At 37.1% G+C, this 26,381-nt stretch overlaps 1 protein-coding gene and 1 long non-coding RNA gene across 2 annotated transcripts in view; one reads left to right on the plus strand and one right to left on the minus strand.

The window, feature by feature from the left end:
* The window catches only part of LOC118269079 (tyrosine-protein kinase receptor torso), a 155,523-nt gene that overhangs the window by 19,995 nt on the left and 109,147 nt on the right, over positions 1–26,381 (minus strand). The gene's annotated exons all lie outside the window — the stretch shown is intronic.
* LOC126912146 (uncharacterized) lies at positions 17,440–19,027 on the plus strand. The gene is made up of 2 exons (XR_007706789.1): positions 17,440–17,688; positions 18,109–19,027. It is a non-coding gene; the product is annotated as an uncharacterized LOC126912146 (long non-coding RNA).

Raw genomic sequence — 26,381 nt, forward strand, 5'->3', positions numbered from 1 at the left:
AAATCCCAATCACATTTTGCCTAGGAATCGAACCTAATCAAACAATATAAAAATCGTAATCAATAAATGTTATAATACTAAATACCGTTACACGATCATACTCTCTATTTCTCACAATCGATTATTATTTCCTATTTCGTTCTCCAACTGTCATTCCCTTACATAAATTGACAATTTAGCTGCGTATACGCAGTACACGTGACTGCAGTCTGAACTTTCTTTGTGACTCAGTTGTTGCGTCATCCAGGCTCATTGAATTGCGGATAAGGATATACACGACTTGGAAATGAGTTCAGATTAAACGTGTGGGCGAACTGGAGCGTTGTTATTTTGTTGATGGGGGAAACCTTCAAAAGGAGAGCTTTTTGGGGATTGAGATTAAAGGGAGTGGGAATTTTACTTCGCTGGAACCTCCCCGGTTGCCATTAAGCGCAACTGGAAATTAAGGACGTACGAATATTAGGTAAGTACTCTCTAGCAAACCCTTCTTGACACTCTTTTTTATGGGACAAGCTCGTCTTAATCTCCGAAAACCGCTGTAACGCCTGTAAGCCAGAATCTACAGTAGATACAACCATGAAAACACTGGAACACTGAAGTCTGGCGCGTCGCACGGACATGAATGACTGTCTTGGATCCCGCAACAAAGTAAATCAGAAGGATATTATTGGAGGAGAAGATAAAGAAAACGATAGTTTCCACTTGGCCCTCTTTTGTACAGAATAAAAAGATTTTATTTTGTGGTCATCAGTGTCAGTGGCGTAGCTATAGGGTGGCAAGAGCGGCTTCAGTTTAAGAAATTTTCATCTGAACAATTTTTTATTCATATTAGGAAGAGGAGCTCTTCCAATGCATTAGCCACATACCACAAACGGTATAGTTACACCACTAACCAGTGCCATTTGCGACTTACGACTCGACTAACAAAACTGCAACAAAGTACAACACAATAATTTTACTAGAAAGCCATAAATTAAAAAGATAAAACAACAATACCTAAACATCGCGTGCATTCGAATAATGACTGTGAAAATTTAATAATAGGCACACGACAAGCTATATAAACCAGTATAAACTGACTGTCAAATATATGAAAAGCTCATATAAAGCGAGACCAAGATAAACTGGTTTTGTATAGCTCGATCTGTGCGCCATGTTTCTTTATTAAATAAAGCCAGCCAATCCGGAAGGTTTGTTACGTGGAAATCCGGTATGACTGCGCACGCGACTCATTGTTGATCTTGTCATATGAATTGGTAGACATTCATCTTGATAAATCTGATGTGTGTGTGTGCAAGTGTGTGTGAGTGTGTGTGTGTGTGTGTGTAGTAGAAAGAAATGACGTATGTACATAGAGAAATGGAAATTAAATGCTGATAAATGTACGGTAAGTGATGAGTAGAGAAATTGACTGTACAGTGTTGACTGGGCTGGGTTGCTGAGCAATGTCTCGCGCGTTTAATTCCTGTAGGGAACAATTCTTTGTTGTTTCGGATCTGTGTGTGATGCAGCACATTACAGTTAAATTTGAATTTAGAAGATTGAATTTCAAACCTAACTAAACGTTTTTGTGGTCACCAGATAAGTAGCACTGAGATCCACCATTTGTGTTATAAGTCCCATGTTATAGGGGGTGAGCCTATTGCCATATTATACTGCACACAATTCCAGACTCCGTGTTACTACCGGAAAATTTTCGAAAATCCGAAAAAAGCCCTACCCATTTTTGGCTGAACCGGCAATCGAACACGAGACCCCTTGTTCAGTAGTCGCACTTGCGACCTCTCGACTAACGAGGTAGTAAGTAATAAAATATGTCTGTGTATATGTACGTATGTACTGGATACCTATCATAAGTGAAGTGACAAAATAATGATGACAACACGTCACTCCGTCCAGTCTATCTATATACACATGTATATAGATGTGTAGGTAGGTACGAAAGTACTATAATGACGGGTCAAAAGGGGGTCAGATGCAACTGCAGAGATCTTGTTACGTAAGTATGAAACTAGACGCAAACTAAGAATTTCCTGCTTACGAAATTTTAGATTTGTAATGTAAGGTAAGGTAAGGTAGGGTGATGTTTGTATTGGTATCTACGTATGTGCATATGTGTGTGTATTTCCGCAGACGTCTTTTGGTCGTGTTCTAGCGTTTTTTTTATTCCCCCTCTGTCTAGGTGATGTGTGGTGAAGTTTTAGATTAACCCTCCATTCCACCCAACTTCTTTTTCTTTTTCTTCACCTCTCATAACATTTTCTGTTCATCATCCGGGATTCAAAACATTAACAAATACATAATATACGCTTGTGGTGGTGTCACCACATTTTAAGGTTACAAAACTCCAAGTTTGACGTAAAATATAAAAAAAGTGAAAACAAAAAGTAAAAACTATTCAGCAAAAAATTAGTATTTGAAGTTCTGATAGGTTATCCACCCACTGATAGGTTAGAAGTCGGTGCAATGAGTCGGGTCCAAAGAACCAACTTAGTGCTTACATATTTAACAAACACCGGTCAGCTGAGTTGTCTGATAAGAAGCTTTTAAATTGCTATTCGTGATTGTGTGCACATTATGGCAAAGCCAAAATAGAAGAATGCACGATGTCTAATAGAGGACTATTTTTGGTTGTGATGTGTAATGTGGTACAAACACAATGTATGTTATATAATAAAATGTCCTATTTACATGACATCATTGATTACATTTTTATTTTCAGAATAACAGAACCAGTTCAAACCAGATAATGTATGTGTGTCAACGACCTGTATCTTCAACAAATAGTTAGCTCATACAATTTGTAATAGGTACTCAACTTTGATAGAATGATTGATTCTTAAGAAAATCATCGTCTAACTGTAATTCACATCATTAAGTAAATTATACTAATTTTCTATTCGTTAAAATTCTAGTACGAATGTCAGTAGCTTACAGCTATGTAGGAACTGATGGTTTCTAGGTAAATGGAACGAAATGAAATGGGTTGACTTTATTAAGTATTAGATTAGAAGTGAATGCCAGTACCTCGTATCGTCACGTCTTTCATCCCTGAAGGGGGTAGGCTGAGGTGCGTAATATGGTACGTAATGCCACTGTATAATATACACCCACCTTTCACCTTTTGTGTCTGACGTGGCTGTCCGAGGGTAAACGGAAGTGAGCCTATGGCCATATAGTGGGCAAGATTCCGAAGAAACTATTAGCGACCAATTTTTAGAATAAAACCCAAAAAAGGCCCAATCGTATTTTGCTTTCCCCGTTCCTACTCCTGCTTCGAGCCGGAGCCACGATATTAAGCTAGGTCGTCCACAGCTCCGAGCTAGGCTATTCACAATTTCAATTTCAAGAATACTAATTAAATTATTCTTATAACAATCTTAGGTACTTAATTACATGTTGAGCACTTGGCACTTAATCTCCACTTTAATTACTGAGATAAAAGATTTACATGTAGATAATAAAGTACTTCACTAACGTACATTAGAATAGAAAGTAACAGACTACACTAAGCATTTCTATCACTAATATCTAGTATAGAAAAACATCAAACACCTAATATTACCAATTGTATGAAATAAAATTTAACAATTCGGAATTACGCAAATTATAATCATGTGATTTGGTAGATCTATTTAATTGTTTATTTATTAAGATACCTTAACACCAACGACTTGTTCAGATCAGTAGGAATTTGCTTTACGTTTAACGAAATAGAAACGAAAGCGCGTTCGGCGATCTGATTGGGCGGCTCCAATAAACCAACCAATCACAGCGCCGAACGCGATCTCGTTAAACGAAAAACAAACTCATACTAAACCCTCAGACGATCATGTATAGTGCATAATATTATGGTAGGTACCATTGAGTAGGTTTGATGCCATCACCAAATCAGTGATTGGAAGCTTGCTGATAGAACCTTAAGGCTACCTGTTGATAAAAATATTGGGTTTGGGAAACAAGTCCATTTCTCCTGATGACGTGACGTGACTGAGTTTTTAAAACTATGAGTTTATTAGGATTATCATCAGAATTAGATAAAAGAAGTTGTACCTAAATATAAAATCGTTATTACTCCGTTCATAATTCTTTAGTCCAATAAAAGAATTCCTATAGAACACCAACAAACCCAAATCCATTTCCAACACTTCAATTTTGAAAATATAAAATCAGTTTCGCACGCAATCAAATGGTTTGTTCTACTAAAAACTTTTAAGATTTTCATCAATTTACCAAGAAAACCATTTTCTGAATAAAACTAAGTCAGATTCAATGGGCGCAAATGTTTCTGAAAGGCCTCTAGAGATTTCTAATCGCTTTTAAAATTATTTAATTTTGGTGAAGGTTATAATAACACACTGAAGGACATAACATATTTAACGAGCACCGTCAAATCCAGTAATTAACTTGTCATTTAAATTTGAACTTTAAATCGTATGTCTTATGGTACATTTCATAACGTCAATACAAAAAAGCTGACGATGGGTTGCCAGCTCGCGGTCCTCTTGAGTCGTAGTTGACGTTCTTGTTATTATGTGTGTTAACAACCATGCTCCGGCTCGGTTTCGGTACGGCGTTGTTTCGAATTATGCCTACTCCTAGCTGTCAGCGTGCTTACAGCGCGTCGCCCGCGAGGTGCAAGCGCGCACTCATATGGCGTATTAAAACGAAATGTTTCGTTGCTTCATTTTATCCCGCAGTTTTATCGTGAAAGAGAATCAAAAAGCCGACATAAACTTTTGTATTTTATATTATGTTGTATAATAAATACCTAGCGGAATTTAGATAACCAACCACCGAACTCCTTCAAGATAAGTTTCTAATTGGGTAAATTTCGAAATTATATAGGTCATGTAATATGTACTTATTATATCTATGTATATTAGAGATATATTGAACTTCTAACTTGATTGTAGTTGAGAAGTTTCTGTTTGTTCGTTGGAATAAACTGTTAACTAACATTTCTAACACAATGTGTACGTAAGCCAGTTATATTGGTCGAGTAAATAATACGTCACGTCTTTTATCCCCGAAGGGGTACGCAGAGGTGCACATTACAGCTCGTAATGCTGCTATACAATGTACACCCACTTTTCACTATTTGTGTTATAAGTTCCATGTAATTGGGGGCGAAAAACCAAAAAAAGCCCATTAATACATTGCTTGACCCGGGAATCGAACTCGAGACCTCTTCGGCACCGGTCCGGCAGTCGCATTTGCGACCTCTTGCGAGGCAGTTAGTATACGTAGTTATTGATTAACTACATTAAGGGGTGGTTTATTGGACGATTATAATATTTAGGGAGCGTCAGACTCCGCGCGAGCATTCCGCGGAACACGATTCGGCGACTGTCGCTGACGCTGCTACTCATGAATATGAACTCTAGCATGGCTTTAAACTAATCGAGTAATCGATAAACATAATAATTCATTTTATTATAATCATTCAAAATCGTATCTAATTCTAAATGTCTAAGGTCAAGCGTGAACCATTTAAGCTTTTCATAATAAAAACATGCCATTTTATGTTCATAACGATCATTTTGATGTTCAATTTCACAATATCGTTTAATACGTAGATATTTTTTTGTAAATGGTCCACAATGAGCTTCTGTGTTGTCATATGCGAGAAGGTCATGGATTATCTCCGTTCTTTTTTTATTTTTTTTTTTATAGTTCAGTCGTTGAAGGTGAATATTCTAATATAATGTGTACCTAATTGATGGTATGATTTTACTGAATAATTGCTTGTTAATTAATAACATTAGGTAAATCAGAATTCCTGTCTTGTTTTCCAGTTGCCAGAGACCGGGAAGCAGTCTTAAAAACTGATGTTTAACCTTTTTTACTTGTGAGGCGAAGATCATCCAATAACTTCTCCCGCCTTGGGTGAGGCGAGATCCTTCTCGATCCGTCAGACTCTTACTGACTAAAAACCACCCCGTTTCTACCCTTGCTTTGAGCCGGAGCCTCGGTAACATTTTAACTGATGTCTAACCTGCTTGCCAAAAGTGGAGATTGGGAGAAACCCCTCATATGTGTAGAGGAGAACTTTACAAATTTCGAAATTATAAAACCGAATTGCACTTTGACCGAACCGGAGACCACCATGTTCGACAATATCGCTTGAACGATAAAATCAATAACATTTAGCCTACATAACATTTACGATCATTGATACAAGCTATGGAACTTGTTTTCATTCGAATAACATAAATTGAGAACTCAATAGTATTTTATGTTAACAATGGTAAAATTTTATAAAAGCACTTTTTTACAAAATGTAAAACTGAGGACTATGAGTGTCATTACCATTTTTCACTGAGGGACAGGCGTTGGTGGTACAGAATCGTAAGAACTATACATTTGATAGAATGTAGGAACAGTGTACTCTGATAAACCTGAACAGCGATCTTGAACCCAAGCACGGAGATTAGGATAATCTCTCTTATTGGTATAAGATAGATTTTTTGGTCTAGCTTAGACAACGCAAGCGTTATTTTACTCTGATTTACGAGGCATTCATAATAATTAAGACATTGGGCACCTGAATACTTCGACCCAATTGTGTCCGAAGAATAGGTCTTCCACGTGATTAAAATATTCCTTATACACATAATAGTTTTAGATATTACATTTATACAAGAAATACATAAATCTAGGCTCAGATTTTCCAGGAAATTATCGCCTAGTACACTTATCTTTTCGTATTAAGACTTTATCTGTTACTGGGGCTATTAATTACGTTGAGGCTAAAGGTTTACGGCCGTATTGACAGGCTGTTAGCCTATCGTGCAAAGTAAGCGAGATGAGGGAGGAGAAGAAGGAGAGAGAGAGTATATAATTTAAGATCGATTTTATAACTCACTGGCATTTAATGAATACTTTAACTATTCCTTACTAACTATTTTGTATCGAAAACAATTACTAAGGACTGGATTAAGTAACCATTAAATTACTCTGAGTACGGCAGTTAGAGATTTTTAAGTCGTGTTTCCGAGTTTGTTTCTGTATTTCTTCTCAGGGTATATTGACTCATAGAAAATTGTACAGTTTAGCAAACAGCTTAACATTTTTCCTTTATCATTTTCGTAAACAAACACCACAGAACTACTTATAACTGAAATTTAATGTATGAATAAATTAAATAAATAAATAAATGTTTTACCGACATCTTCAGTGATTTTAATTTTCTACTATCCGAATAGCACTTCTCAGTGGAAACTATAGAACATTATATATTTAAATCTCTTATTAGATTGAAAATCTATATATATCTAAGCGTTCACTAGCTCTATGTAAAATGATTACAAACACATTAGCAGTGTCACCTGCGCCCCGCATACAATTGATGAGAGAGTGGGATTGCCAGCTGTTCACTAAATTGTATACTTATTAATGGCAGATTAGAATAGAATTGTATACTTTTCACGCGGGTGTAATAGGGTACGACTGACCCCATATTTAATAGAGAATTAGCAGCAGCGCTATGATAAATCTGATCCATTATATTTTAATCTTCAGATTATGTTTTAAGTTCCAGGCGTCCCGTGCGTACGGCGTGTCGCCTTAAAGAGTTATCAGACCACCACAGATGGGGCACAGTAGGGCTGATGCCGACCTGGAGCTGCGAACTGCCTAGCGGGTTACCGAGGCTCTGGCTCGAAAAGCAGGAGTAGGAACGGGGTGGCTTTCGACACTCCCTCGCCCAAGGCAGGAGAAGATATCAGAGGATTTATCTCCTTGCAGGCATGAAGATAATGCCAAATCCCTCTTTTGTAGAAGAGTCTCATAATCCTGGAGTGGTACTTGACAGGCTGTTAATGTAAAATACATCTTAAATAGATATGAATAATATAGTATTGAAAAGTCCACAGCGCTTAAAGACCATGCTTAAATTGTCGTTCGACGTAAAGGTTTAAGGAGGAGTCCTTTTCATCCATTATCTTCTATTTACTCAAATATCCAACAAACTATACAAAGTCTATAATTGAATCTATTCTTATTTCTCTACCTTAATTTACATCAAAGACGAAAATTTTTCCTCATCATCATAATATTAAATTTTGTATAAATTTTCACTTTTAGGGACATTGGAGATAATCTTTTACTTAATACAGAAAGTCCTCTATTATCTGACAAGGTTACAATCAAGTATTAATTAATAATTATTAAGAATCTTACAAAAGACAACGAATTTGAACCCTTGGAAACATAATTAGTAGCCTGGACATTAAGGAATTTGTGTATAAAATATTAAAAGTTAAGTCTCGCACGTGGATTCAGTAATCGACACTGAGGGAGGAAAATTATCCAATCAGTTCTTTCGCCAGGCGAGAGGAAAGCCCGATCCGGAGCTGCGGACAACGTAAAAGGTTACCGGGGCTCCGGCTCAAAGCAGGAGAAGGAACGGGGTGGTTTTTAGTCAGTAAGAGTCTGACACTCCCTCTCGCCTCACCTAAGGCGGGAGAAGTCATTGGATGATTTTCCCCCCTCAAAAAAAAAAAGGCTATAGGAAATTCAGACTCTTATATACCTGCCTCCCGTACACCCCGTACGGACTCCTGCTTCGAGCTGAAGCCCTGGTAACCTGCTAGGTCGTAAGTAATCGACACTAACGCCCGAATACCGAAATGCTACTCAATTTTAAGTTGTTCTTAAATATCATGCTTTTTTTTTTTTTTTTGAGGGGGAAAATCATCCAATGACTTCTCCCGTCTTGGGCGAGGCGAGAGGGAGTGTCAGACTCTTACTGACTAAAAACCACCCCGTTCCTTCTCCTGCTTTTCGAGCCGGAGCCCCGGTAAACCCGCTAGGTAGTCCGCAGCTCCGGATCAGGCATCAGCCCTACTGGGCCCCATCTGTGGTGGTCTGATGGCTCTTTGAGGCGCGCGCGGAACGCGACGCGCCGCACGCACGGGTCTGGTTCTGTTCGGGCGATGAGCTACCCTTGCTCACCGTCCGCAGACCCGCACTTACGGTGGCCGGAGATCGTCACGCGATCCCCGACGCCCAGAGTGTCTCTCGCGACGGCTGGGGCGTGAGGAGGTTTGTTCCCTCACGCGCCCCGCCTCCTCCTTAGCTAGCATGACTGCTTCGCAGAAGGAGGAGACGGCATCCCAGTCCCTCTCGCTCCGCACCATGGCTTGAACCAGTGCCGGGCGCGAGAGGTCGCCGTCGCCGACCACATCCCTGAGGACTTGGCGGTGCTCAGCCCACGCAGGGCACACCGCCACTGTATGTTCTACAGTGTCCTCCGGGCGGTCCTCGCAGTGATGACACCCGGGCGTTTCCTCCCGCCCAATAAGGAACAGGAACCTACCGAAACTCCCATGTCCGGTAAGCACCTGCGTCAGGCGGTAGGTGAGGACGCCGTGGCGCCTCTCTAGCCACTCCTCAAAGAGGGGACTTACCGCTGCAATGACAGCGAGCCCAGCCCTCGGTTGCGACAGTCGTTGCTGCCATTCCGCCATGAGATCGCGCCGGAGCTCGTCCCGCCACGCACTGATCTGGCGCGGTAGTGGAGATTCGCCCCGGCGACACGCGTCGGCGCGCAAACTGAACACGCGCGCGAGCACCTTAGCCTCCAAATCCCACGGCGGTAATCCGGCAAGGAGGTTCGCCGCCTCCCCGGAGATCGTGCGATATCCACGGATCACCCGGATGGCCATGACCCTCTGAGACGTGAGCAGCGCCCGAGCTGGCCGCCGCATCAGGTTCGGCGCCCACACCGGGGCGCCGTAGAGGGCCATGGACCGCACGATCCCCGCGTACAACCTCCGGCAGGAGGCATTTGGCCCCCGAGGTTTGGCAGGAGCCGCTTAAGCGCAGCCCCCGTCCGTTCCAACTTTGGAGCCAAACGTCTGAAGTGTTCCACGAAGTTCCATCGACTGTCGAGGACGAGTCCTAGATACTTCATCGTCGTCTCGACGCCGATGGAAACTCCTCCCGCCGTTATTTGGGACCCACCCGGAGGTGGCGCGTTCCCGCGGCCATGAAAGCACATGGCCTCGGACTTGTGGAGCGCCACCTCGAGTCCCAATTGCCGGATCCTATCAACAACTGTCGCAACCGCTCTCGCCATCAAGTTGGCCGCCGCCTGGTGCGACCTCCCGTGCGCTAACACTAGCGTATCGTCGGCATAACAAATTACGCCGACGCCGTTCGGGAGGTCGGTGCGCAGCACCCAGTCGTAACCGATAAATATCATGCTATCTCTGTCATTTTATAAAGAATTGATAGGGACAGAACTAGTTTTGAGAGCGTCTTAAAATTGAGTAGCGTTTGAGTATTTGGACATAAGACCCTGTTTCTCAATGTCTGGATAGCAACTATTTACTAGAGAACTAGCTTTTGCCCGCGACTTCGTTCGCGTGGAATAGTGACTTCCGGCAAATTTTTGGTTTTAACCACATAGTTCCCGATCTCGCGGGATCTCTTCAAAAATGAGATGTGGAAGATATTCCAGGGAACTCTTCAAAAATCAACATAATGAGCTCTGCGTTTGAATTTAATAGATGTATACTCACTTAGGGCATTGAAAAAATAGTTTAAAAACGGACTTAAACTAACTTAAAACTAAAGAAAGCTACGAATTACGAATTTATAACAATTAAAAAAGAAACTATATTACAACCTATCCTCTATACTATAATAACCAAGCTTAAACTAAATAATTTAAAAGAAACGACTTAAATCTAATCTAATTAAAAAAAAAATTAGACTTACAATTTTATTAAAAAAACTAACTACAGTAACTACTAATAATCGATATCAAACTAAACCTACGTTAAATAGTTTAACCAAAAAACCAGGAAAACCCAACAAATAAACTTATTAATTGACAAATACAACGAAACCAATTTAGAATATACGAAACAGCAGGACCACTACAGACAAATAATCATACGACTGATAATACACTTTTTCTACGATAGTACCGAAGCGCTCGGCCGATACCCAACCAAATGAATGTAACGAAACCATAGCGCGATCTATTTCGATCCCAACGCCATCTATCGAGGATAAAGACAACTTGGATTATTTATTTATACTCCGTTCGGGCATTTTCTTTGTACTAAAAGTTTAATTATATTGATATTATTTTTTTCATACCTTTTTACTATTTATTTACTTTTTTCGATGAATTAAAACAATAACATGAACCGAAGTCGTGTAACGATCGACATAGAATTATCTATACTCCGTTAGAGCATTTTCTTTGTACTAAATGTTTTATTATATTGATATTATTTTTTTCATACCTTTTTACTATTTATTTACTTTTTTTCGATAAATTAAAACAATAACATGAACCGAAGTCGTGTAACGATCGACATAGAATTATTTATAAATAATTTATTTCTTATTTTTATTTTTTGATTTTTGAAATAAAAATATATCTATGTCCTTTCTAAGGTTCTAAACTATATCTGTACCAAATTTCAACCAAATCCGTCAAATAGTTGCGGAGATTAATGGTATAAGCATAGAATGTTCGGCGTGATTCTTTAATTTGACATAACTTTTTTATTTATGAACCGATTGACATGAAACAAACACTAAATGTAAATTTAAGCATCCCACAATATATTCGTGAAAACCGCATCCAACTCGGATCAGCCGTTTCTGAGATTAGCGCGCACAGACGAACAGACAAACAGACAAACAGACAAACAGACAAACAGACAAAAAAAAAGTTAATTACATTTTTGGGTTCGACATCGACATAACAATAACCCCTGCTATTTTTTTTATTTTTATTTTCAATGTACAGACAGCACTTTTCTACGATTTTATTATATGTATAGATATAATATAGAGAATATATAATTTAATTTGTTTAAACTATCTATGATATTATCGGATATTTATAAGATGGTGGTAAAAAAGTAAATGAATAGGGATGATGGGGTATGAAAATTAAAATACTTATTTAGTTCGTAAGTTAGGTAATGAAAAAATATTATACACATATTTTGTCATATAAGATACTAATACTTAGGTAAAACGAATCAAAGTTTAGGAGTGGAGCAAATAGGTCATTTCTATGAATAAATTGTACCTAACATAACATTTCCTCAAGTAGGGTTAGGCTGATAAGAATATGGATTATATTTTTATAGGATATTGCTACGGCGGCAATCAATCAAAAACGTCATAAAGGGTAGCTATTTAGGGTTTAAAAAGATAGGAGGGATTGAGAATCTGGTAATCTCACTCACACGGCGAAACACAACGCTAGCATTGTTTCACGTCAGTATCCTGTACGGCCGTGGTATGTCACATGTTAGTTGTGCCATGGATAAAAGACTTTATCTATTCTGTGAGTTGTGCTTTTCCACCAGAGATGTGCTATCCAACGTTGCTGTGTATGCGTTTGACTTTCACCAATTATATTAATTGGTACATATAGCTTAGCACTGGTGGAAACGGACTAAGCTTAGCTATGTTTTTTATATGGAAAGATGCATGTTATGGTGACTTCCCTACTATAGATACGAGAACATCGCATACTCGAGCTAAGCATCTTCGTCGCACAGCTACAAAGCTTAGTATCAGTGGAAACGGTCACATAGTTTCACAGCTTAGCTATTACACCTTCGTAGCATAGCTACATAGCAGCATAGCACATCTCTCTCTAATTGTGCGAAAGCATGGCTTTCCTAAAGGGGTCTATATTTTTTTTTAGTTTGGCTACTATCTCACCTGTGTCTTATGCGGCCTACAATAGAGCACATCTTACCCATAACCAACCTTGAAGACATACTCTGAGTATGCTACAAGAATTCCATACATATAAATACTTTAAAAATAGTTTATTATCTTGTTTATCCGTCCATGTTATTGAAGTAGATGTATCTGCATTAGAGATTAAGAAACAGTAACCTTGTCTTACATATAAGACGAAAACAATATGACTTTGAATTGTGACATAATTTACGAACTGTTACCCAACGCAGTAACCTTGGAAGGGCGCTTACTTAAACCACATTATACGTTCGATTTTTAAATTAAATAAATAGATGTTGCTCGTATCGTTTTTTTTTCTAATGTGTCATAACTTTTGACGTTAATAAGTTTGACAGTTTTATTTTATTTGTTAAGGTCGTACATTCATTATTTTTATCTATAATATATACCTCAGAGGAGTTAACTAAAGTCAAACTTAACTAAAGACAGACTTACATATTTTACAATTCTCAATTCTATGTTAATGTACCTAATGCCTGTTTTTACCAACCTATCCGCTGGATTATATAGTCTTTACAGATCCTCATATTTGCTCAGGTTTGCTAAAATTGGCAGAAGTGCACATTACGACACGTAATATCACTGTAGAATGTACACTCACTTTTCACCATTAATTTTATAAGTCCCATGTAATAGGGAGTGAGCCTACTGGGCAATATTCTAGACTCTGTGCTACTTCTGAGAAATTTTCGAAAATAGAAAAAAAGCCCAGTAATACTTTGCCCGACACGGGAATCGAACCCGAGACATCTTGTCCGGCAATCGCACTTGCGACCACTCGACCAACGAAGCAGACAAAATACATAATAGTATGAAATAACTTCTCAAGCCTACTGGTTTTTCCACTGACCCTACGGACCTCAATGACATAATGTGAAGAGGTCATAACTCCTGGCTGGCGATTAATGGTCGACGTAACGAAGTGTTCCGGGTTCGAAGCCTGACTGTTGTTAATTTATGTCGAACTAAGATTGTGGTTCGTGTGAAATTATAGTAATTATTTTAAATGGTTATTACTTCGTTGTTTTACTTGAATAGAGTTATTTAATGTTGTTTGCTGTTATGTAAATTGTTGCTAGAAAAGTTACTTATGTGTTTTATGTAATTTGATTTATATATGCCTTATACTTAATATATACCATTTCTATTCTTGTAACTATTTTATGGTATATGATGGGGAACGGGCTGACGGATCATCTGATAGTAAGCCATTGCCGTCGCCCATGGATATCCGAATCACCATAGGCGTTATAGGTGCATTACCGACCTTTTAGGGTTATAGGAATTTAAGGGTTGTTGGGGAATCGGGGATTGGGATTGGGAAGGGGGTAATTGGGTCTCCGGTAACCTCACTCACACAACGAAACACAACGCAAGCGTTGTATCACGTCGGTTTTCTGTGAGGCCGTGGTAACACTCCTATTTACTAATATTATAAATGCGAATGTTTGTGAGTTTGTGTGTATATTTGTTACTCAATCACGTCAAAATTATTGAAGGGATCGGGATAAAATTTGGAACAGGGGTAGATTATGGTCTGAAATAACACAGGACACTTTTTATCCCACGGGACCGCGGGCAAAGCCGTTGGCAGAAACTAGTATATACATAGATAAATAAATGCAAGAAAGTTTTACAATAGTAATAAAATATTGGTTGGAAAGTTTGTATCTAAGAAGTATTTCAGAAAACGTTGACATTAGCAATTACCTTTCACATTGGTCATGAACTGTCTTGTATGCGCAAGAGCAAGAGACATCGATCGAAAATGACAAACATTTTCTATCTCACAACTGTACTTTCGAATGAATATAACTGATGTGTTATTTTTTGGTTACAAAGAAGTAAAATTCCAAATATCTTATAAGTAATCTCTATTAAAATTACATATCAAAAATTTGTTTGTTTACTTCTATTCTTGATCCGTAAATCAAACCCGCGCCCATGACAGTATAAATCAGCAAGTTTTAATAAAGAAATGTTTGATCTGAGAATCGAAGATCCAAGACTTTATGTTTGGTAGTCAGACTTGTTTATTAGAAACGATAAGTGTCGTTTTTTTTGGAGTGGGGAAAATCTTCGAATTACTTCTCCTGTCTTGGGCGAGTTGAGAGGGAGTGTCAAACTCTTACTGACTAAAAGCCACCCCGTTCCTACTCCTGCTTTTGGAGCCGGAGACCTGGTAACTCGCTAGGCAGTCCATAGCTTTGGGTAACGATAAGTGCCTAAGGTTTAATTGAAGCAATTACACATTTTTATTACAAATAAATTACTTAGAATGTTTGTGTAAGAAAATGTTACTGGCCTCGATTAAGTAGCATCTAGACTAGATTCTATAATTAACTTTAAAAGCTTGGGTTTATAAAAAATATCATCATTTACAACAAATGTAAGTAGCCCGCAACAGTTAACTCCAAACCAGGTTTGAAGATCACAGTTTAAAATATTCGGCTTTATCAAATAGCATCACCTTTTTTATGGAATAGGGAGCAAACGAGCAGACGGGTCTCCTGATGGTAAGCGATCAGCGCCGCCCATGGACACTCGCAACACCAGAGGAGTCACAGGTGCGTTGCCGGCCGTTTAAGAAGGAGTACGCTCTTTTCTTGAAGGTTTGAAGGTCGTATCGGTTCGGAAATACTGCCAACGACAGCTCATTTCACAGTTTTGCTGGGATTCATCGTCCACTATTATAGAACACCATACAATCATACAAAAAATAAAAACAAAAACAGCAACAATTGTCCAGTGACGACCAAAAACGGAACAAAAGGATGGCATTATGCAATAAGTCAAAACGAAACAAGAAACGGGACGGTGCGGACGTATTTGTAAGCTCAATCATTATTTTGACATTTTTGACTGGTCATTAATTTGCAAACAATGCCGAGGCGAATGGAGAAATGTCTAGCTATTTGTAAGTCTGACGCCCGAATACTGAAATGCTACTCAATTTTAAGTTGCACTTAAATATCGTGCTATCTCTGTCATTTTATAAACTATTGATAAGGACAGAACTAGTTTTGAGAGCGTCTTAAAATTGAGTAGCGTTTGAGTATTCGGACATTACTTGAGTTGCCAATGTTCCATACAATTTGTATGGGACTGATCGATGTATGTAGATCGAGAAAAGCTAAGAAAGAGACAAGCACAATGTGATGACGTATGAGCAGTGCGAAAAATCAAGCATCAAAATATTGTGGCGCCCACTTGAGTTAAGTGGGCGCCAGTATTGCACCAATCGTAAGCGAAAGCACCGTGTGGTCGAACCCTCAAAAAATCCATCTAAAAAAATCTCAATAAAAATATGCATATGCACAGAGCGTAGAGCACAGGTCTGAGGGTTTGCACCGGGAGAGGCAAGATACTCCAATTTCAGACCTTTGCGCCCTTCAGAATTTGTCGCTCTGGGCTATCGCCCCATCACGCCCCCTAACGCCGGCACTGCGTATGAGTAAAACACATTTGACACTACCCCTACCCTTCCCGGTACTGTTGTAAAGGTACGTTTAGAAATTCTGACATAAATATCAGACATTCATATTTGTACTGTACATGTCATAATGCCGTTTACGTTTTGGTTTACGGTATTCTAAAACGCAATTGTTGACGATTCATATTAGGCTAGCCGCACACACTCAATAATATTGTCAATAAAGTACGTATTGTCAATAATATTGTGTGTGTACGACCTGTATTGCGGTATTGTTCAATAATATTGTAGATTATCCAGAAATTCTGATTTTGTCACGTCAATATCGGGGGGAGGCAGGGGTATTGTCAATTATATTGACGTGTGCGGACGCGCGGCAATATTTTAGTTGAGGAAAAGATTTCAAGGCAGGCGGACGTTCGTGTTATTTGTTCAAAATGGAAGACGAAAACAGTATCCAAAGCAAAAATAGTGTTGATACTGTTATAATATACAACGTGTAAAAAAGGGGGTATACATATCGATTGCACGGTTTCTAGATAACATAACAAACGATACGGAAAGGGTTTTTTAAACTCAAGTTTTCATGGAACAAAGTTATGAATTTTTCAAATCGCGCCGCCGCGTGATTCAAAATTAGGTAGTCACGTACTAGGCGATCAGATTGGCAGAAGAAATGTTTCGTAATATTAACAAGTGATCCCTGTAGTGTTGTGACACGTTTTTATGATTTGAAATCAAAAACTATGCGATACCAAGTATTTGGTACTAATTTTTTCTTAATCGTATTTTAAGCTGAAACTTCGCGTAGGGATTCTATACAACCTGTATTCATCAGGGCTTCTTGATGTATATGGGTATTTTGTTACACCCTGTATAATAGTACCCTTAGGGAAAAACACTATTTGTCAGTGTTTATTAAAACATGGGAAACTTATCCAGAATTATGGAATACATCCTGCAAAGCATATCGTGATACAGTTAAGAAAAATAATGCGCTTGATAAGAAAAAAATTAATTCCCTACGAACAAATTTTCGGAAAATCATCGGGAAAGGGTACCGATGAGGTTTACGTCCCGTCTGCCTGGACGTACCTATTATGCATTGCTGTTTTTAAATAAAGGGAACTCTTTTCTTTAATTAAAAAGTTGTGTAAGTAACAGCAGGTTAAATTCAGTGTCGTTGCTTTGTCTGGTTCTAAAATTTAAATAAACAGCTTTTTTTCTCATCCAGTCCTTAATCCATCGTTTCTTTCATGGATAAAAGAAAGAGACTGGATTGGCCTTGTGGGCGGGCCACGCGCGCCGAGGGTGCGAACGAACGTGCATAGCGCTGTCTTAACGCTCAAATGTTCATACTTACCGGCTAGCAATCGCTGTCATGTTTTGACAGCGTACGTATCTCCGCAAAAATATTATATTATGCCGTCTTGCGCTATTGTAACGTGTCGGAAAAGAAGCCAGGTGTGTAGCATAGCACGAGAAGGAATTTCTTTTCACCGGTAAGTCCAAAAACATTAAAATACTTGTGATATTTGTAATTATAACATTAGCATTATGAATTTTATAGACAAAAACGATATAATCGCAAGCAGACTAATAGTAATACATTGCTTGCGATAGATGAGCACAATCTTGCACTACGTGAGCAATCGCGCAATGTATTACGTCCATTGCGAGAGTCCCGAGTACCGAAACAAAAATTCATTTCTACAAAATCTATGACATCGATAGTGTTGGGCAAATTTGTAATCAATGTCGATTGTTACTATGATACAGTCTATTATAATCAATAGCACACTTTATAATTAAAATAATATTATTTATTACGACTAATTAGTAATATAGATTTTGAGTGAGTTTTATGTTTTTTTTTTTATAGAATGTAACATATGATTTATTTTAATATTATTATGTTTTAGGTTTCCAACAGATCCAGGTGTAAGAAAATTGTGGATTGACACAACTGGTAGAATTAATTGGATTCCTACTAAATGTAGCATAATTCGTTCGCAACATTTCGATGTTGATAATTACATAATAACAAAGTCAGGGAAAATAAACTTAAAATTAGGCGTTTATCCGCACAAATATATCACAATGTGTAATTCAGTAAGTAAACTGATTTTATTTTAGAAAATTTTATATTGGTCTCTTTAAATCAGCTTTTTTGTCTAAAAATGGCGATATTTAAAATATCATCTTTTGTAAATTTAAAAAACGAAAAAATTAAATAATATAACCATGTTATTTCAATATGTTCTGTACTTTATACAAATTATTGTAAATGTGAGAGCCCTGCATTAGCTAAAATTGAATTAGACTAGTAGAATGCATTTGTGTCAGCTTAGAGTTGTCATGCTCACTCAAAGGTCTCATTGGCGGTGGCACGGGCGTTGGATCGTTCGATTCCCTGCAACATGGTTGAGTTGGACGGTGCTGGTGTACGTGCCATGTTGGTGAACGAGCGCTGTCAACTGGGACTGGTCAGCTCCAGACTGTATTAATTTTGTTGTTCTTAAGGTTTTTTTTCTATCGCTTTGACTGAATATTAGTTTTACATTGTTCTCACATAGTTGAAGCAATCGATGCAAAGAAAAGCAATGTAACCAAGAATTGTATTGTAAATCTGATTGAAAAAGATTAACCTATGGAGTTTATTGCTCGTTCTTCTCCATAGGAATCTACACTTTGGAACGAGCAAATAGCTTCACTAGAGGGCTGACCGACAGACAGACGTTATTAACATTATTATATTAGTTTTGACGTTCAAAAGTGCCTTTGATTTAATTTTTTACTTATTTTTAACTTATTGAGTAATAAAATTGGTTTTAAAATTCAGTTGTGTATCTTTTATTTATTTTACTTTTATTACTTGGTTTCTATTTCGTAAGTATGAATACAATTTCACAATATTCAACAATACTTGTAAAACAAAAACAAAATGACTTAAATTTTATCGATATCAACAATCGACCTTTCTCTCGCCCTAGCATACATGAGTTTTTATGCGTGTTAGAGTGTACGTCAAATGCAGTCATTGCGTTTGTGTGACAACCAATAGCAAATTCGAGATTTAAATGTGTGTTATTTATTTGTGGGGGTAATCCGCTCAGGCATTGGTCTCTTGCTTGTAGTGAAATTAAAGGGTGGGAGAAACGGCGACACGCGTTCTGATACAAATCAGGAACTATTTCATTTCTACTCTCTTTATCTATTCTGTGGTTTCTTTCTTGATTGCCTTTTTTTAGTTAGTTAGTAAAATTAATGCAATACTCAATGCAACGACTTTTTTCTTTCTTTCCATTATGTTCAACGTGCGCACATGAATCTAGCTGCGGATCGACTGAGTCAGATTGTACCATGAAAAATTGACAATAATATTGTGTAGTGTGCGGGGATCATTTTATTGATGAAGATATTGACAATCTTGCATTGACAATATTATTGAGTGTGTGCGGCTAGCCTTACTTTGGTCATTATTAAACAAAAGCCTTCTTTTTTGTCATAAGAGAGTTTTGAGCACTAAAACTGAAGTAGTCGATTAGTCACTTTCAGTAGGTATTTTTGAAAGTATTGTAACTTTCCTTGCTTGTTACGTTTTGTTATGCGAAATATGCTTTGTTCGTAATTACAAACTATAGGCCTTGCTAATGGCTTTGTTAAGCTTGTGAATACAAATTTATATTTTAAAGAATATTTAGTACTAGCGACCCGCCCCAGCTTCGCGTGGGTGCAATGGTGATATATTATGCATGTATTATGCATATAGACTTTCCTCTTGAATCACTCTATCTATTAAAAAAACCGCATCAAAATCCGTTGCGTAGTTTTAAAGATTGAAGCATACAAAGGGACATAGGGACAGAGAAAGCGACTTTGTTTTATACTATGTAGTGATGAGTAGAGTTCAAATTTTAATTTGGTGATTTTATATTTTTAGAGTAGATAAGATATCTATTTAAATTAGTAGGAAAAACGTATATGATTGCTATAATTTTTGAATGAATTTGAATTTTCCATTCTGACAAAAGCACCATTATGTACCATCTGGGCATTCACCTCAAATAACCCGTAACACCAAAACAAATAAATAAATACATAAATATTTACAAACAAACGTTTGGTAAGCAAACGACAGTTAATACGGCAATTAACTGTGCACACACACACACACACAACAGTGTGTGTCAACTACAAACAACTTTTTTCCGGATCTCCGTGTCCCGTTCACTAATATTGCATCAACGTCAACTTTACGAATGATGTTTGTTGTGAGATGAGTTTAAAGATCTATAAACCTTTATATATACTATACAGGGTATAGATTACCTGAATGTGGACTTATAATAAACCTTTTGTTAGGGGGGGAATATCATCCAATGGCTTCTACCGCTTTGGGCGAAGCGAGAATGAATGTTAGACTGTTACTGACTATAAACCATCCCGTTCCTACTCCTACTCTTCGAGTCGGTGCCCCGGTAACCCGCTATGTACTCCACATCTCTGGATCGAGGGGATACTTCTCAAAGGAACAAGTTCGTGGCCAGCTAGTTGTTGTTTATTTCGGTTGACTTGGTACTTTAGTTTACTGTTAACAATTATTGTAAAGTATTCAGACGAATAACAATTGCATCTAAGCAAAATATGTCGTATTAGAAACGTTTCTACTAAACTCTATGGGTAAAAAAGCGAGTAAAGTGTTATGTGTTCCCTTCCCATAACATTTGCATAAATGAATGGTAAATGATATTACTTAACAATCGTGCATAATGGGGCTTCTCATTAAAGTACTTAACGTAATTTAATGAACAGATCTGATACGTTATGATAATGTTAAGAAAGCGCAAAGTGATGAAGAATTTGGAAAATAATACTTAGATAAATTAAGTTTAGTTTAAGAGCTAGCTACGTCATTTCTAAGTATAATAAAACGTTCTGAAGAAGTAACGTATACGTGATATGTCGTGATTAAAAAAAAAATACAGGTCTAATGTTTTTAAATAATCTACCAAACGGACATTAAACATAAAAATTTGTCATCTACCCTATTGGATACAATTTCTAGGAAAATACATACGAAATGAGCCTTGCTATAGCTAATATGGGCGTAAAAAATCAATGAAGTTATGCAATTAAATAAATAGGAGTTACAGATAAGGGCTTACAAACTATCCATATGGCAGACTGATAGTGACATTTGTGCTGGAATGTTCGAGACATGGGACCCTCACTGAGGAGGGTCCTTTTGAACGCATTGTTACGTTTAATCATACATATACGACCCTTATAATCCCTATGGTAGCTCTCTCATCCCATATTTTATGGGCCTGATTAATCGGTAGAATGCAGAAGCTATGTTTTTTATCTCATCGTTAACAACAGCTTATAAAGGTTTGTTGGACTATTGATCTCCTCTACAAACGAGGGGTTTGCCATAATCACTTGGAAAGCGAGAAGGCTGCAGTCTCCAACTTGGAGATCTCAGTTTAGATGGTGAAAGATAAAAATTGGTGTTACAATTATGTATGTATGCGTCTTCCTACCTATGTTCCTACCCATTTGAGGCCTTTTTTAAGGTGGGAAAATCATCCAATGACTTCTCCCGCCTTGTGCGAGTGTCAGACTCTTACTGATTAAAAACTACCCCGTTCCTACTTCTGCTTTTCGAGTCGGAGCCCCAGTAAACCCGCTAGGCAGTCCGCAGCTCCGAACTCATTTGAGGCTTAAAGGCGTGTCGTTATGTTATGTATTCTGTAAAAATAGACATTATCTCGAATACATAGGCTAAAAGACTAAATAGAATAGTTGAACACACTAATGAATATACCCTCATTTGCATCATACAGACGCAAAAAAAGTGTTATGCCGCCACAAATTGGCAAAGAACTAAATGAAATGATTCAAAAGGATGACATAATGCGAGATTGCGCTAATATTAACTATTTCATTGTTTTAATGGCATTGTGTTCAACATTGTTACGTATTTGCATGAGTCAGTGTGAAAGATCTGGTAATTAGATGTGTGATAGTTTGAAAAAAATGGTTGATGGAATTACGTAGGACAGCGTTTCGCACATTATGCAGATGAATTCTATGACTTTATTATGTGATAACTGTTTTGTTTTTGTGTATATGTTTCCTTGGCACTATGTTGGGAGTTTAAGTGTAGCTTTACAGACGTTTTTTCTGTTATAAAGTATTCGTAATAGAGATTTTGTATAGATAATATTCAAGAGATATTGTGCGATCATAAAGTGACATAAAATGCATAACATTTTATTATGCTTATCTGACAAAAAAAGTCTGACAAAATGTGTTACTCTGATTGATGAATGGCAATGGGCTAGCTATACATTTTATTTTATTTAGAGAAAAAATCGACTGTTGATTCTGAATATAACTAACTCAATATGTTTTCAATGTATTACAGAATAAGACTATTGAAAGGCTTATTGATTTTGGCGATATTTTTTTAAATCGCTGATTCCGAATTTAATTTTCTCAATAATATCGCAATAAAAACGTCACCAATTAGTCTTTAACTAACTTTAAAGACAGAGAGCTTACTTATTTACTTATATTAAAACAACATTTGGTTAACATTTAAGCTAAGTAATTGTATGCTATCTAGGAATCTAGATAAGTTTGAACCTAAACTAATATAGACAAACACAGACGTAGAGTTCTAATGAAAATATTATGATGAAAGCTAAAATACTACTGTAGAGGTAGCGAAGAAAAACATAGGGAATATATTTCTGTTTTAGACTTGTGAACAATTAAATTTACAATGAAAACTTTAGTTGCCTAAAGGAGATATTGTTTAACTATGATGAAGCATTGGGTTTGATCCACGATCCAAGTCAATTATTATTTTGATTTTCAAAGTCAAAGTCAAACTCAAATCGTTTATTCCAATTAAACCATAAATATGGAATATTGAAATGTAATATTTAAAAAAAAACTGGTATTTGTCAAAAATCCTTTATTCATTCTTATGGCGTAAATAACCTTATTTATTAGTAAAAAAAATGTTACTATAGTTGCAACTCTGCTTGCCATTTAGTATAACAATCACTAAAAACTTGATAAACTTTGTTTTTATAAACAATCACATACGCAAACAAATCAGTATGACGATTTAAATACAGTTAAACATAAAATGACAAACCACAAACTCCACAGAGGTTGGTTGGCTACGTCCAAAACGTTAACGACCTCATAAACCACGCATAAACACGTATGATGTACAACTATGGGTATTGTGTACCAGCGAAAGTACTGCCGCGAACACTCTCACTATCGAGACGGGCCGCAGACTTGTAAACAGACAATTTTGAGATCCGCGTCCCACCATCAAACACACAACTTTCATCTTTAACCTTATCAACGAAAAGGTTCATTTTTAAATGTTGCAATTTTAAACATAATAATTAAATTATCATAAAAATTGTTATGTTTATATTCTTGGTTAGCTCTCGAATAACACTGGCTGAGTTCATTCATTGAATATTATTTTTGTTTTAATTTATTGACGTAGCTGTAGGTATATACTTACTTAAATTTGAATTGTATTTTTGAATGATAAAATAAGAAGCGAGTTAGTGAAAGTAATGAAAAAAAGAAAATGGCCGCCACCGAAGTACAATATTGGCGTTCAAATAAAAAGTTTGATTCGAAATTTAAATGAAGTAAAACTGTTTTTAAGAGAAGCTTGAATTTGGGTTTTATTTTTTTGCAAAGAATTGTATATGGGCGCGAGGTCGTATGTGTTATAAGAATAATAATAATTATGAGTCACTTTTTTGTCGTTTATGTTTTTTTATAGATCCAGATTATTAACCTTGGACTACTTTAAGGGTTAAACTTTTAATTTGGTCATTCTTTATTTACAAAACAAAACAGTAAAGTAACATAATAACATTTAATTTTTCATTTATTTGGTGAAAAATATTGTTATAATGTAACGTTAAAACAAGATAAAGATATTTAAGTGTGGGAGAGTCATGCTCTGGCAAGAATGGGCCGGACCTGTGGTATCACTCTGGGCCGGCTCGACCAAAGTGATACCACGGCTTCACAGAAAACCGACGTGAAACAACGCTTGCGTTGTTTGAACGAGGTTATCGGAAGCTTACCTAATTACCTCCTTCCCAATTTTCCCAATCCCCGATTCTCCAACAACCCTTAAATTCCTAACCTCCAAAACACCGACAATGCACTTGTAAAGCCTCTGGTTGTATCAGTATCCACAGTCGGCAACGATTGCTTACCATCAGGTGACTCGTTCTCACTTACAAACTTCTACCATAAAAAACAAACAACGTGATTGATTAAAAATTACGCTGTCGAATATTTAAACCTCGCTTATCTTTATGTCGTCTAGAAAAAAATCGATCGATCAAATTGATGTAAGCAAGTGCGACACGAGTCGAGATCTATGTCTTTAGCAGAATGATATAAGCAATGTTCAATATAGAACTGTAACCACAGTAAAATACAGTGGGTTAAATAATAAACTGTGGTTTGTGAAGATGAAATTATAGGCATTTTGTTAGAAGAGTAAACGGTATTGTTTATACCAGAGATGTGCTATGCTACGTTGCTGTGGATGCGTTTGGGTTCCACCAAGAATTTTCATTGGTATAATACATAGTGTAGCACTGGTGGAAATGGAAATAGCTACGCTATGTCTTTTTTTAATGGAAAGATGCGAGAAGAGTAAAGTTGGTAACATAAGTATTCTACTCGGGAAATGGAATCAGCTATGCTATGGATGAGTGCTATGGATGGCTTCCCCACTATCGATACTAAAACTAAATATTCTGAGATAAGATCTGCTAGATACAGAGGGACTCTTCATTATGAGCAATAGTAGTAGCAATACGTACGAGAGTAAACCATTGTTTTTAGTTAACTTAGTATGTCTCAAGATAGTTATTATAAAAAGAAAAATATTATAACATTCGTGTTTCTCAATTACCTAACGAGATAGTTACAACAATTTTAAAGTAAGACAACACTGTAATTGAACTATCAAAATGAAATAACAAGTTTAAACAAACTTGTTCTACTGGTATCACCATACACTGTGGTGAATTGGACCAGTCATGGTGATTAATGATCAGCATCCGCCGGTTGCGAGTGCGATCGCTCTCGTTACTCACAGCAACCAGTAGCATACTTATTGCAGTTGCAAATTATGTAATAATTGCATGTCTTATTGTGTACGATGGCTTGATATAGTTATTGTTTTAAGACTAAGGCTTAATGAGCTTGTATTGTTATTTTAGTCTAGGTTTTACAGTTTTTTATGGTTTGTCCGTCGGTAATGGGATTTTTTTGGTAGGTACTTACATAATTTTTGCGAGAATTTGGTAAATAACGTGCATCCTAATTTTACTGGTATACATAAAACCTTCGAAGAAGTTAGTGTAGACATTTTATATTATTATGTTATCATGTGCCTATATTATTATAATATGTTTCCATTGACTGTTGCTAAGCTAATTTAATTAAAATTCTGTTAAAATTTAAACTTAATAATTCAGTTAACAGTGTTAGTTTACGAATAATTGTGTTATTTAACCTCGAGTACGTATGTGTACGCCATTTTGTTTTTTATTTCTAAGAAATGTATAATTTAACTGTAATATAAGGTAACGCATATTTGTTCCTATCTACTTACACATTATATTAATTATACAACTGAAAAGCGGTTTTTCGAATCTTTATGTTTTTCTTAGAAGAAAGAAGAAGCTAGAAGTATCTTTAATTTAAATTTAAATAAAAATTTATTATGTAGGGTGCTTCAATAACCAGCCGTCGCGTGACCGTAAGTGCGGATCTGCGGACGGCGGACGAAGGGTAGCTCGCCGCCCAACCAGAATCAGACCCGTGCATACGGCAAGTCGCATTCCATATGCGCCTCAAAGAGCCATCAGACCACCACAGATGGGGCCCAGTAGGGCTGATGCCTAATTGAAAGGTGCAGACTATCTAGCGGGTTTACCGGGGCTCCAGCTCCGGCAGAAGGAACGAGGTGGTTTTTAGTCAGTAAGAGTCTGACACGGCTCGCCTTGCCCACGGCGGGAGAACGCATTGGATGATATTCCCCTCTTAAAAAAAGATACTTAAATCAAGATATATTATGTAAAAAACCGACCATGACATGGACATACAAATCTTTATG

Source organism: Spodoptera frugiperda, chromosome 2 (genome assembly GCF_023101765.2).
Source record: "Spodoptera frugiperda isolate SF20-4 chromosome 2, AGI-APGP_CSIRO_Sfru_2.0, whole genome shotgun sequence".
Lineage (NCBI taxonomy): Eukaryota > Metazoa > Arthropoda > Insecta > Lepidoptera > Noctuidae > Spodoptera > Spodoptera frugiperda.